Genomic DNA, 12,539 nt, shown 5'->3' with positions numbered 1-12,539 from the left:
CTCGCGGTCTTGAAATATTTACCGGAAATGCCGGCCAAACTAGGTCAGTTTTCTGGCACACCAGTCGTTATATAATGAAGCTTATTGTTGGATTTAGTGAGTGAACTATGGTACGAAAACATATTACTTGAATTATAGTTTCTTTTATATGAATCGGTCATTAAAAGCGTTTTTCCACATCACCGAATGCACAGCAATAGACTACTGATCTACAACTAAAAGAATTTTTTCCGGAAATGCCAAGACTTCCAAGTTTACTGTCACATCTCACGACATAAAGTGTTGCGTGTACCCATTCCACTGAACGGAGGTGTATCACGAATTAAAGTAAATATACCTGCTATATTTTTGTTGTTGTGCCAGAACCATATCAGGCGAGCCCACAACGACAAAGAGAACTCCAGTGCATCAAAGATGGAAACGAAATGTACAATACGGCGGAGGGGATTGAATTAGCAATCGCAGAAATGGAATTAGGCGTGGGATGGGATATGGCCATCGAGGTAAGCTATTCTATCTTCAGTATATCTGGACAGAGAATCGACAGAGGGAGGGTCGCGAACTGTTTCGATACTGTTATTTCCATTTCATAGTAATAAATCATAGTAGGAGATGTTTCGGTCCTAACCACGCTTCGCTCATGCAAATTGAACGAAATTCAGTTACAGCTCTCCGCTTGGAATATAGAAGCAACTTGTTCAGTGTCAATTTGTGAATTCAAGATGTATTTACTGTTAGTGTTTCGTTTATATTTTATACAGACTGTTGAACAGCCAGCTTCGCCAACTACCAAGAAAATGAAGCCTGAGTGAAAATAGAAGTTATCATATTAGTATGAATAAACAACGCTTTTGTGAACAGAATAACTGTTGTCTACCTTCGTGTGTTTTTACTCGGAACAAATATTATACGGTGTCTATCTGAAAATGAAACTTTTCGCTGTAGCTTTCGGACAAAGACAGTTTTCTTCCATACATCTCTGTTTCTATTCTTTTATCCAGTAACCTATTGTGAAGCAAACATACAATTACAATTAAATGAAATTGCATTGTGATGCTGTGAAAAAAGTAACTCCTTTTATCGCAGCGCCCCGTCGACCGCCATATTGAATTATACACTGTTGCTACCAAATAATGTCACGTGAACGAAAACTTGTGCAGCGATTGGTTAATGGTTTGTTTTGGTCGAGGTTATCAAATCTGATAACGATCCCGGACTGTTTATTGTGTAAATCAAGTTGTCCTCATCCTAACTAGTTGGCATTTAAATGAGAAATATCAAAGCAAGGTCACCTCCAGCCTCGCTTGTATTTATAGGCCAGGTAACTAAGCAGACAGCTGTAAAATGGCCTATTGGTACATTGACGACTCGCAGTGAACTGCCCTTTCAGTGCGCGGTAATACAAAGGCCTCCTTATCGTCGTTCAATACATACGTTTTCCACACGGGAACTAGTTTCTTGAAGATTATTGACGAAGAATCAAAGTAACGTAACTTTCCCTTCACTTGGTAGTTACCGGGTGCGAAGGTGAAGATAGCAATGAGCGAACGTGATCTGAATTTCAAAAAGCTTCACCAGTAAATTTGCGGGAAGACCGGAGAGGGTTTTTGCTGTTTATAATTCTTTTGAGTGTGTTTTTAGAAACCTGCGTTTGTGAGCTCTACACGGCTCTGCATGATTCACAGGTATAATTTTGGATAACTGCTAGGATTATTGGAAGAAGGGGAGGGTGGGTTGGTTGGCTCGCCCTTTGATCGTCTCTAACCCTGTTTGCTACAGAGGACTTCAGAGATATGAAAATCATACATGTCCTCATTGTTTTGTTTGTTGAAAGTGATAACGAGCCAGTAATGATGAAATTAATAATAATAATAATAATAATAATAATGATAATGATGATGACGATGACGATGATGATAAAAATTAAGAGGAGTGTTTATTGTGACAAAAACTAGAGCTAAGCTTCACAAAATGCTATAATATTTACATAATTTGATGTCTGTTAAACCTGTAAAACATGTTTCCGTATCTAATCATGATATCATGGTTACTACAACTAATACTAATACTACTATCATCATCATAACATTAAATAACATATTCCATACAAATTGGTATATACAAGGTAAAAGTAAGTAAAAGAAATAAACTATTGATAATGATGATGATGATGATGATGATAATAAGATCACCACAAGATCAAGAGTAACTCGTGAAAGAGGTCCACATGTTTTCCATTTTGTAGTGCTTTTCTCATGTCAGGAAAAAGAAACTTGCGGACATCATGAGTGTCAAGCTAACTTCTGTCCTTTACTCCTATATCAAAGTGAACTGAATAAAATTGATTCTCAACTTGAAGAGATCCTTCTAGGTGGTCTGATTATAATTATATCCTTCAGTTAAAGTTTTTTAATCGTGTTTGTATTAAGAAAAATCTCCAGCGTGATATTGAAATCTAGTGGCACAAACGAGGGGAATGGTTAAACAAGCTTATTCAGTTTCCTTTGTATTCTGTAGGCCTCGCTGCAAAGCTGAAAAAAGTCCATTAAGCCCATGCTTTTGAACAAACGTTTGGTCTATAAAATGTCAGTTGGTGACTGGGAGAAAAAATCTCAACGGTTTCGACAATCAACCTATAAAAAAGTAACCTGTATTAAATCAAGGGCCTTTCATTGTTTGGAAACGTTGCTACAACATCCCAAGACAAAAGTAATTTCCCTTCTCAATATTCAGAACTTAGAATCAGTCGGTATCTTTGACAAATGCTGGAAGATTATGTACAAGAGGCTTAAGATCGTGCAAGACAGACCCGGTAAAGGCAGGAGGTGGTTTTATTGCAGTTCTGCCATCCTTGTTCAGTACACCAAATTTCAGTCGATTAGTCTGTAAAGATAGCTGACGAATCGTCTCGGAAGGAATCGAGTCGTGCGTGAGCATACACCTGACTCACTCTTAAAGCGTTTAAGGGGCTTATACATGTTGACGAATCGACTTGATTCGTCACTGGAAGTCGAGTGGTATGAGATGATGACAATGACCTTCGCCGTTGATGCGCGCGCCGATTCGACAGGTTGTCGCATAGGTCGACTCGATTCACACAATTAAATGCCGCCCTCCCTCTTACAACTCAGCGGATGGTTGTTCTAATATAAGCAATGATATATAAACTTGTTTATAAAACACAATTAAGCAAAGGTAAGGAAGAACACCGACTGTTTTATTACAGAACTGTATTAAAACTAGCTAGTAACATACACATGCTGGCAGTTTTGCACCTGAAAACTCGAGTTTCCATTTTGTATTTTAATTTTCTACTGAATGGCCTACACAAATGAGAAGGAAACGCTAAAGCGAGTTAAAGCAAAAGAAAATGAGAGAAAGCAACAGATCCTCCGTACATGGGCCTCTTCCGATGAAGATGATTTTAAATTTATTTCAGTTCTGACTCAGACTGGTCTGGCTATTCTAAGGTCAACAATTGATTGTTAAGTTACTGACTCAAGTCGAGAAATTTTATAGTTGCTTTTTTTTTTTTTACTTTAAAGGCGATCAAAACGCACTAAAATAACGCAGCTACATTTGATCTGACCTCTGGAGTGGGTTTCTATCCGACCAAATTTCCGGAGTTTTGAAATGGTAGGCTTGTCACGAATAATTATAAAGCGCTAGTCCAAAGGGCATCTGCTTAGGCGATAAATCAAACAGGGAAAAAATGGTAACCAAATTGCCTAGGGATTTTCAGGAAATCTGAACATTTTAGATCAAACTTCTAAAACAAACTGTTCAACCAAAAATTTCGGAAATTGTGGGAAGAAAAATCATGGTAAGATATTTTTGGAAAAAATTGAGAATACTTCGAGAGCAGGAGAAGTTGTCCTGTCTTCCTGAAACTCTGGAAACGCCGCTGGAATTCAATCAATTAACCCTTTAACTGGCAAATGGACGTTTTTGTCCGCTGTGGGGTCATCAATTTAGGCGTCAATAGCTATTCTTGATGGAGCTGGGAAACATTGGCGGTAAAATGGCCCATTACACCTAAAATCGATCAAGATTCCATTTCCAGACTTTCATCATAATCAACACCGAACTTGTTAGGGCTGGCAGAAGGAATATGAAGAGGAAAAGCTAGCAAGAGTAAAAGGGGCGAGAAAAAGTGAAGGAAAAGGACAAGAAAAAAAAATCGTATCAGGCCAGCATAGAAGAAAAAAAATTCCAATTTTCTGCTCATGCGCATGCTTAAAAGTAAAACGTTGTACATTTTGATACTCAATCCTCAGGGAAATCTTGCTCCTCGGTAAGAAATTGCTTTTTTCTGCAAGGTTGAGGCCAATTCAGGGTCGTGGCAGCCAAATAACCGAGTTAACGGGAAAAAAAATTGCATTTTTGAAGGAAATTTCCCAGTTAAGGGTTAACCGGACGTTTTAGTCGAATATTTGTTTGGGGATATGTTTCGCCTCTCTCATTTTCCTTGGTAAAATAACACACTACGCCAGCTTATTTTTATTAGTACATCTGCATCAGTAGAAGTGGTACAAGATGTTGCCAAAAGAGAGTGCAAGGGCAAGGGCTCTGGTACTGAATGAGACCTGTTGTCCAGTTGTTCCTGTAACAGAAATATCGTTGAAAAGATTAATTTAACAATGATGATATGAAGTAATATAATGTAGTTGACATGTCTTTACATCTCAAATTGTGTACTGAATAAGCATCCCAGGGAAGTCATCAATACTGAAAGGAAAGTCAATTATACATTTGTCAAAAAGAACTTGGTTTTAGTGGGATTAATGCAAAATGGGCCTCAAAATGAATCACAAATCCACATGAAATTTAAATAAATCTTCCTTAAATCTGTAATAAATTTTGACATTGGTTAACCCGAAGCTTGAAGGTAACCAAACTATGGGGGTGAAAACGTCACAAACTAGATGAAATCATATACTTGTTAAAACATATATCCAGTATTACCAACTGATGCAAACACAGTGATCGCATTTGGTGACAAAGTTGGAGTCTGCGTGTTGCAGTATATGCCAGTACAGCACTCGATTTCACACTTCAACAAGGTCCAGAAGGCCCGTGCTTTAAGAGCGCCGCCAAGAGCAAAACATGCATCCTTTTTATCTGAAATAACAAATACAAAAGACAAACCATTGCTCTGCTAATGAATGCTAACAGAGGCTTCTGCGAGTAGAACGTACAGCACATGCAGGGGTTTCTTTGCGGAATAATAAAACCAAAACACGTCACCTTTACAATTCTGTGAACGAAATGTTTATTCAGGCGAGAGTTAAAAGCATACTTAAAATATATCTTTCGCGACATGTCCATTAGCGGACACTTTAGCTCAGTCACGGTATTTTGAGTTATTTTGGCCAAGTGCAAAATGGCCTGGAAATTGAAGGAAACCCGAAAAATATACAGTGACTAGAAAGATAACATCAAAGATTCATAATAAACCATAACGAAATTGAAAAATTGACACTAAACTTTTCAAGCACTTCGCAGCTTCTTTAAAGAAGTCACTTTTCAAGTTAATTACCTGCGCAGTCGATGCACCCTCTAATAAAGCCATCCAAGACCTTCCCAGACTCGTCCCGGTATTTACCAACCGCGGAGCCACAATGTGTTGTACCGAGGGAATTTCGATCCGTGGCACACGTCTGTATAAACTGATTCGTGCTGCAAGAAGCCGCATCACGCTCGGCGCAAGCGTAACACTGTGTTGGACCAGCATCTGTTGGAATAAAAAAAAAAGCGGCAAGTCGTACTGAGGCGAGTATTGAATAATATTTCCACTCCCCGATAAATATTTCTATCCAAGAGGGTTGGATATAATCCGCACTTCTTGCCGGGAAAAATTTGTTTGGATGACAAGGATTGAAAATTTAATGATTTATCAGACCAATGATAACTGTTAAAAATCGGAAGTTTTAAGTTTATGATGCGTTTGGCTATCGACAGGTATATAATATCAACCAGTATACTCTCTCAGTATGTTTAGGGGAATTTCTTATATATTTCAATACTAAAAAACGAACGAGATTAACATTGCTATATAAATAAATCGAAAATTCTCTCGAAATATCGCATTCCCTTATTTGCCAAATACAATAATATTTTGAGAAACAGCAGACGTTCTAATTTCTAGTTAAGTCTAATTTATTACTAAAGTTAGAGTATTTTGTATTACCCTCTGGTGTAAACACAGTGATTGCAGCTTGTGTCAAAGTTGGAGTCTGGTTGTACAGCAGTCCATCTCACACTTCAACAAAGTCCAGAATGCCCGTGCTTTAAGAGCGCCGCCAAGAGCGAAACATGCTGCTTTTTTATCTGAGATGACAAATGCAAACGACAACCCTTATCTGTAGTTAAAAAGCCTGCTAAAGTACAACACAATTTCTGTATTAGTTGGTGGACAACTGGGCCCTACCATTTTCACCCACTGAGTTGAGATAAGGTTTTCTTATACTTTTCCGGAACTCATCGTTACATACATAGCTACAGAGATACATACATCTAACTAAAAAACTACTGAAAGGAGAGATTAGCAATCTGGAGGTAGTCCGCAATTTTTCCACGAAATTCCAGAAAGTTATAAGTTTCACTGATTTTGTAGCCAAGAAGTCCGAAAATTTTAGTTAAATGGTTAGTGCCCATTTCACAAGTCAACAAGCAAGATTTGCGATTAAGCAGTAGAACAGCTCAAAGTACACTTCCCTCTCAAGGCCCTTGTTTGAATTCAGGTTTATTTAGATTTAAAATGTTACCTGCGGAGTTAATACGCTCCCGAATTAAGCATGAAAAAACACAATGTAACAGCCAATATTTGTAAAGGAAAAGCAATCGAATCTGTGGTTTCGTGAGTGAACGAGAAAAAAGCATTTGTTTGCCTTACTTGCCGCTTCATCTCGCATCTGGTTGTAATGGTCATTAATACAATTGAAATCTTTAAGTGTTCAAAGTTTTCTGAATCTCACAGCGTTACGTTATAAAACGATTTAAAAAGGCACATTTTGTTTAGGGGTGGACCATCAACCTAAGAGATTGGAAATTTTCACTAGCTTCTCATCAATTCCTCATTAGTTTATCATATGTATTATTCCTCCCGTAAACGCACTGCTCTAATCTTTGATTGCTACTAGTTGATAGTTAATTACCTGCACAATCAATACACCCTCGAATAACGCCCGTGTAGACGAATCCATACGCGTCGCGATATGTCCCAACAGCTGAACCACAATGAGTTGTACCGAGTGAATTTCGGTCAGTGGCACACGTCTGGCTAAACTGATTCAAGATGCAAGTAACTTCATCATTTTCAGCGCAAGCGTGACAGACTTTTGGACCAGCATCTTTAAGGATGATTAACAAGGAGACAACAATAATGGTGAAATGATTCTGATATTCTATTTACCATTGTCAAGCAGTAGCCAACAGTAAATTATGTTTAGCACGAATACACAATATAGATAAAGTTAGGCGAAGTCGCACTTGATCCATACACGGGACTTGTATTATTTTAAATTTCATTCGGTATTTAAACATTTCAGTAACATTGCTACTCCTCTCCCTAACTGAGAGCCGAGATTACCACTTTCAAAAGCAGTTCCATTAAATAAAGAAATACCGACCTGGGTATGCATTTGGTGAAGATATACTGACGCCCCCCCAGCTGGAGATTTTATGGGTTCCGTTTAGTAATGAAAGTAGTACTAACAGTTATGTTGCTGCAGCTCCTCCTATAAGAATTAGCTGGCTGAGATTGGCTTAGCAGTTCGATAGATACTTAGTTACGTTTCTGGTTAGAGATGAGCGTTATAGGAGTTATTAGTCTTGGCCAAGAACACATCTTCGGCCAGAACTCGTGTCAAGTCACTCGGTCAGGCACCGAATAGGGCGCCAATCAGCCTCAAGCTAAGACCAAGCGCCTTTGGATCTCTGCAAAGGTTCTCCAAATCGGTAACTGGTATACATGTAGTAAATGATTTCAACTGAAATTATGTCAAAAGGAAACGACAGGACTTTGACCTAAATGAATACTCACCAACTGCGTGTTCAAGAAAGCAGAAGATTACAAAATATATAACGGCATTCATGTTTGCAGCCATAATCGTTTGACTCGTTGCAGGTATATTACTCGTCGGTGCTGTACGTCAGCTAAAGGTCTACGCTTTGAGGTGTGCCTCCACGCTGAAGCCAGAAATGTGGATAAGATGTCAAGCAGCGATCCAGGTGTAAGCGTCGTTCAAATGGTAAATTACTTTGCTGCATCACCGTCATAAATCACCTGATCATGGTGTTCAGCCAATCACAGAGCGTAGGGCGTTTGGGTGTGGATGTTTATTTTGAGAACGGTTTTCTAGAAAACAGTTAATTATGATGACATAATTAAACCGCTCCGCCAGAAGGTGGGAGAAACGTTAACATTGGGAAAACCATTGACAAAAAGAGCTCTCCAATGTTGTCGTCGTTGTTTTCCTCTTTACCGTTTTTCGATTTTTCTAAGTAACGAAACAGAATTAAAGGTTGGAAATCGATTGCTTCGAGTACCCAGTAGAGATCAACACTGCATGTGATTTTCCCAGAAAGGCAGGAAGTCCTAATCATGTGAGCCACCCACGCTTGACTGAGACAAACTTGTATAAACATGCTTTCCCAGAAAACTGGAAGCCCTTAGCATGGTCTGCGAAAAACTAGAAAATTTTCTCTTTTCCAATGTAGAAAGTACAGCTTCCATCTGTAGACTAGACAGAGAGCAACGAAAATTGTTCGCGGTGTTCGCTAGCGATCAAATGCGGCTCAATCACCGAATAGATCGCTTAAAGTGCACCTAACCCCCCAAATTCTTTTTCGCTAGAACGAATCTACTTATTATTTGAAATAGTTCTGCGAAAAAATTTTTGGATTCCGTTAAATCCTCGATTTTCTGTGCCACGACGAAATCTCGAAAATAGCTGCAAAACACCGCCATTTTGTTTCACGACCGAGTTTGAGGAGAATGGGTCCAGCGGCTCTTGTGACGTCTACCCAGGAAGGTTGGATATCTCATTTCCTCTCATTTCCTTCAGGATGGTGCAATACACATTCGAAAAGTGCGCAGAAAACGCCTTCCAGAGGTGCTATCGGCTGTTGCAGCAATATTCCAGATTTAAAGAAAGATATACTGTACAATTTACTGACGATGATCGGCTAATGGTGCAATAAAGACGTAAACGATGGTTGATTTTGTCGAACCGAAACAAGCGAACTGAATCTGTGAGAACCATTGAAGAACTCTCACTGGAATTTGTTCCGCAGACTTTCGAACGCTATTTTCATAAATTTTCTGCTTAAAGCTAACCAGAAATTTGTAGAAATACTACCTACAACCTATATCTTGCAATCCCGCAATATTTATAACATAACCGGCAAAGTTGTGTGATCCGGTCATGATCAAGAAGCGTTGTACTGATATGTAAGTAGATCGCAACTGTACGCCGCTAACCAACACTTATTTCTCTTTCGATTTAGATGAAAGTCGAAGATTAATCCTCTAGAATTACATGATAACAAAATTGTTAGACTCACAGAGTTTTTCGAAGGTTTGGAAATCAGCAGTGCGACAAAGATTCTGTGCAATAGCGTCGAAAATATGACCGCGTGACATTATCTGCGGACCGCTTAGGGAACACATCCTTTTCGCTTATCCGACGAATTTCACTGCAAACTTTGAGAACAATTTACATTGGTTATTTGGAGTTACGACTTAAAACGTGTGACAATGTGAAATCGGTAATTGTATGAAATGTTTCCTTCCGCCTTGCTTCCCGCAGCTTCAAAAATACAGGTCCAAACAATACGATTTTCAATCGATCGAAGCCAATGTTTTGGAGGTCATAAAGTCTCGAAAACTGCAACACGTACGTCGCTCTTATAAACATGAAGCATTCAACTGAAAGTAAAACACAAACTGGATTTAACAGAACCTTGACAAAATACATTCTCGGTAAGGACAAATGTAAACGGACTATAAACACGCGTGGGAATCTTATGTTTAGTTGACGAAATTACCATCCAAAGCAGTCCTTGAGTTTTCTTTCCTGCTTTTCGTTTGCCTGCTCCTCCACTTCGTATCTAGCTTTCCATTCCTAATATACAAGCAGCTCGTCCGCAAAGACGTCTTCCCCGTCGTCGCTTGAAATATTGTAAATTGCTCTCAAAGCTCTAAGCAGTGAGTTCACAGTTGTCGAACGTGCTCGATCGAAGTTTATTTCGGAGCCTTCCGAATCGAAACTTAACTCTGACTCCAGTGACGAAAAAGAAATGATTCTGAGACAAAACTTGGACGTTTTAGTCCCAAAATGCATCGGAACGATTAGTTTTGCGTTCTATTTTCTCGAGCAAATACAGAGAGTTGACTGAGGCGCTATTGTGTTTAGTTCCTGGGTAGACGTCATCAGGTACCGCCGCCCCAGACTCCCTAAAACGCGGTCGTGAAACACTTAATCGCGACTTTGAAAGGGCATAGAAAATCGAGGATTCAACCAAATTCAAAAATTTCTTCGCCCAAATGCTTCAAATAAAGTCTAGATTTGTTTTAGCGAAAAAAAAAATTTGGGGTTAGGTGCACTTTAATTAGCCTCCGATTCAACAGAATGCACGAGGTACTAAAATAAAGTTTCGGTCGAAAGCAGTGATGTTAATTCCCTGTAATGCACGATTTCAACTTTAAACTTTGTCCAAACGTAAAATGTATATATATATAAAATGTATACATCAAACATCGTTTGATGACCAAACATTTTCCCGTTTCTTAACCTTGTTTGATCTTGTTTGATCGTGTTTGATAAAATTTCAATGTCGACAAACACTTAGGGTGCGTTTCTTTAAGAAAATTCAAGATTGGATTCTTAAATCCGAAAGAATCCGAAAACGGATTTTGCGTTTCTTACTAAACAGATCAATCCAAGATCTCTCGGATCATGGCGCGTCAAAGGAACCAAAGAATGTACTCCCAGAGTGGATTCTTCGTGAGAGTTGACGAGGGCGGAGCCCGAGTCAACCATCACGAATAGAAATCGAGGCGAATAATCTAATTGTTTTAATATATTTCAGTATACGAGTAGCTCAGCCAATCAGATTGTAACATTTGCATTGATATACTAGTAGAATTCTACCTACAAGTGAAAGCGCAGCCCGAGTCAATCATCACGCATAGAAATCGAGGGCGAATAATTGTTTTAGTATAAATTTACTAGTCGTTCAAAACTTTATCTAAATCCTCTTCACAGACACTTAGAAAGCGCCAAGAGGCGGCCGTCATTTTGTTAACAAGGGCACACTGCTACGCTACTCACTATCTATCACAGATTAGTATAAATCTACATACCGCTCTATCACGAATGCTGTTCTCTGATTGGCTACGCTACTCACCATATATTCTGTGATAGATAATGAGTAAACGACATACCTAACTGACAACACGTCATGTGGCTATCAAATTGTAATTCGTATGCTCCAATAATACAGTTCTACTATGAAATGCACCTTGTAAAAACGTACGGCAGCCAGAATTTCATAAGCCTCAAGTCAATTAAGGTAATAGGCATATCTCAATAACTGCGTAGAGTTCCGATAGTAGCGACCCTCGTTACTTTCGGAATAAGCAGCCTTTGGGGGTCGCTACTTTCGGGGAGTCGTTACTTTCGGGGAACAAAAATCGTTTACAAGTAGAGCTAGGCTCGATTACCAGCCGCTGTTCTGGGAAGGAGTTCCGCAGGAAGGAACGCAGACCAGACTCGAGAAAGCGGCGGAAATCGAGCCTAAAATAGAGCTGGCGCGAGCTTTTTTTTCCGAAATAAAAAATGAACAACGAAATTTAAAAAAGAACAACATTTTGTTTGCATTCCATATGTATAGATTGTGTTTCATTCATAATACGAAGGTAACAATGATAAATACAGCAATAATAAAATAAATCAATATCAACACCAATAAACAAATGAGACAAAATTCGTCTATCCAGTGTCATGTTGTAACTGCGACGTGAGTGGGCTCCAGATGTCTTCCTAGATTGTATTGTCAGTGGTCGGGACGAGCTGTATTGGTTTGTCTCTCAGTTCTTTCGGGGTCGCTACTTTCGAGGGGGGGGGGGGGAGGGGGTCGCTACCTTCGGAGGGTCGCAACTTTCGGGATTTACTAGCGGCCACAAAAAATTGACGTTAATTTCGGGGGTTCGCTACTGTCGCTACTAACTTACTACAGTGTAACTAACTAACTAACTAACTAACTCATAGGTGTACATGGAAGCACAATTTTTCATGTGATATATCAAACACGAAAGACCCTGTTTGACCACATTTCCAGACAACGAGAAGAGAGTTGAAAATGCGACGCGCAGCAGGGTATTTTTGACGAACTTCGACGTGTTTGGAAATATGGTCAAACACTGTCTTGAGAGTTTGATATATCTTCTCAATCGAAACTAAAACTAAGGAGAAAACGGAGAAATAAACTCGTAAAAATCTATGCTAATTAACATCAAATATCCAAACATCGTC

At 39.1% G+C, this 12,539-nt stretch overlaps 1 pseudogene across 1 annotated transcript; it reads right to left on the bottom strand.

Moving 5' to 3' along the window:
• Positions 1–2,694: 2,694 nt before the first annotated feature.
• On the bottom strand, positions 2,695–10,634 carry LOC145487433 (putative skeletal organic matrix protein 2; annotated as a pseudogene). The gene is made up of 6 exons (XR_014049405.1): positions 8,045–10,634; positions 7,158–7,352; positions 6,191–6,330; positions 5,540–5,734; positions 4,966–5,121; positions 2,695–4,603 (listed from the first exon to the last, which is right to left on the bottom strand). The product of XR_014049405.1 is annotated as a putative skeletal organic matrix protein 2 (transcript).
• Between the last annotated feature and the right edge of the window lie 1,905 nt (positions 10,635–12,539).

The sequence above is a fragment of the Orbicella franksi genome, chromosome 5 (genome assembly GCF_964199315.1).
Source record: "Orbicella franksi chromosome 5, jaOrbFran1.1, whole genome shotgun sequence".
Lineage (NCBI taxonomy): Eukaryota > Metazoa > Cnidaria > Anthozoa > Scleractinia > Merulinidae > Orbicella > Orbicella franksi.
The sequence above is the reverse complement of the archived record's forward strand: the minus strand, read 5'-3'. Positions and strand labels throughout refer to the sequence as shown.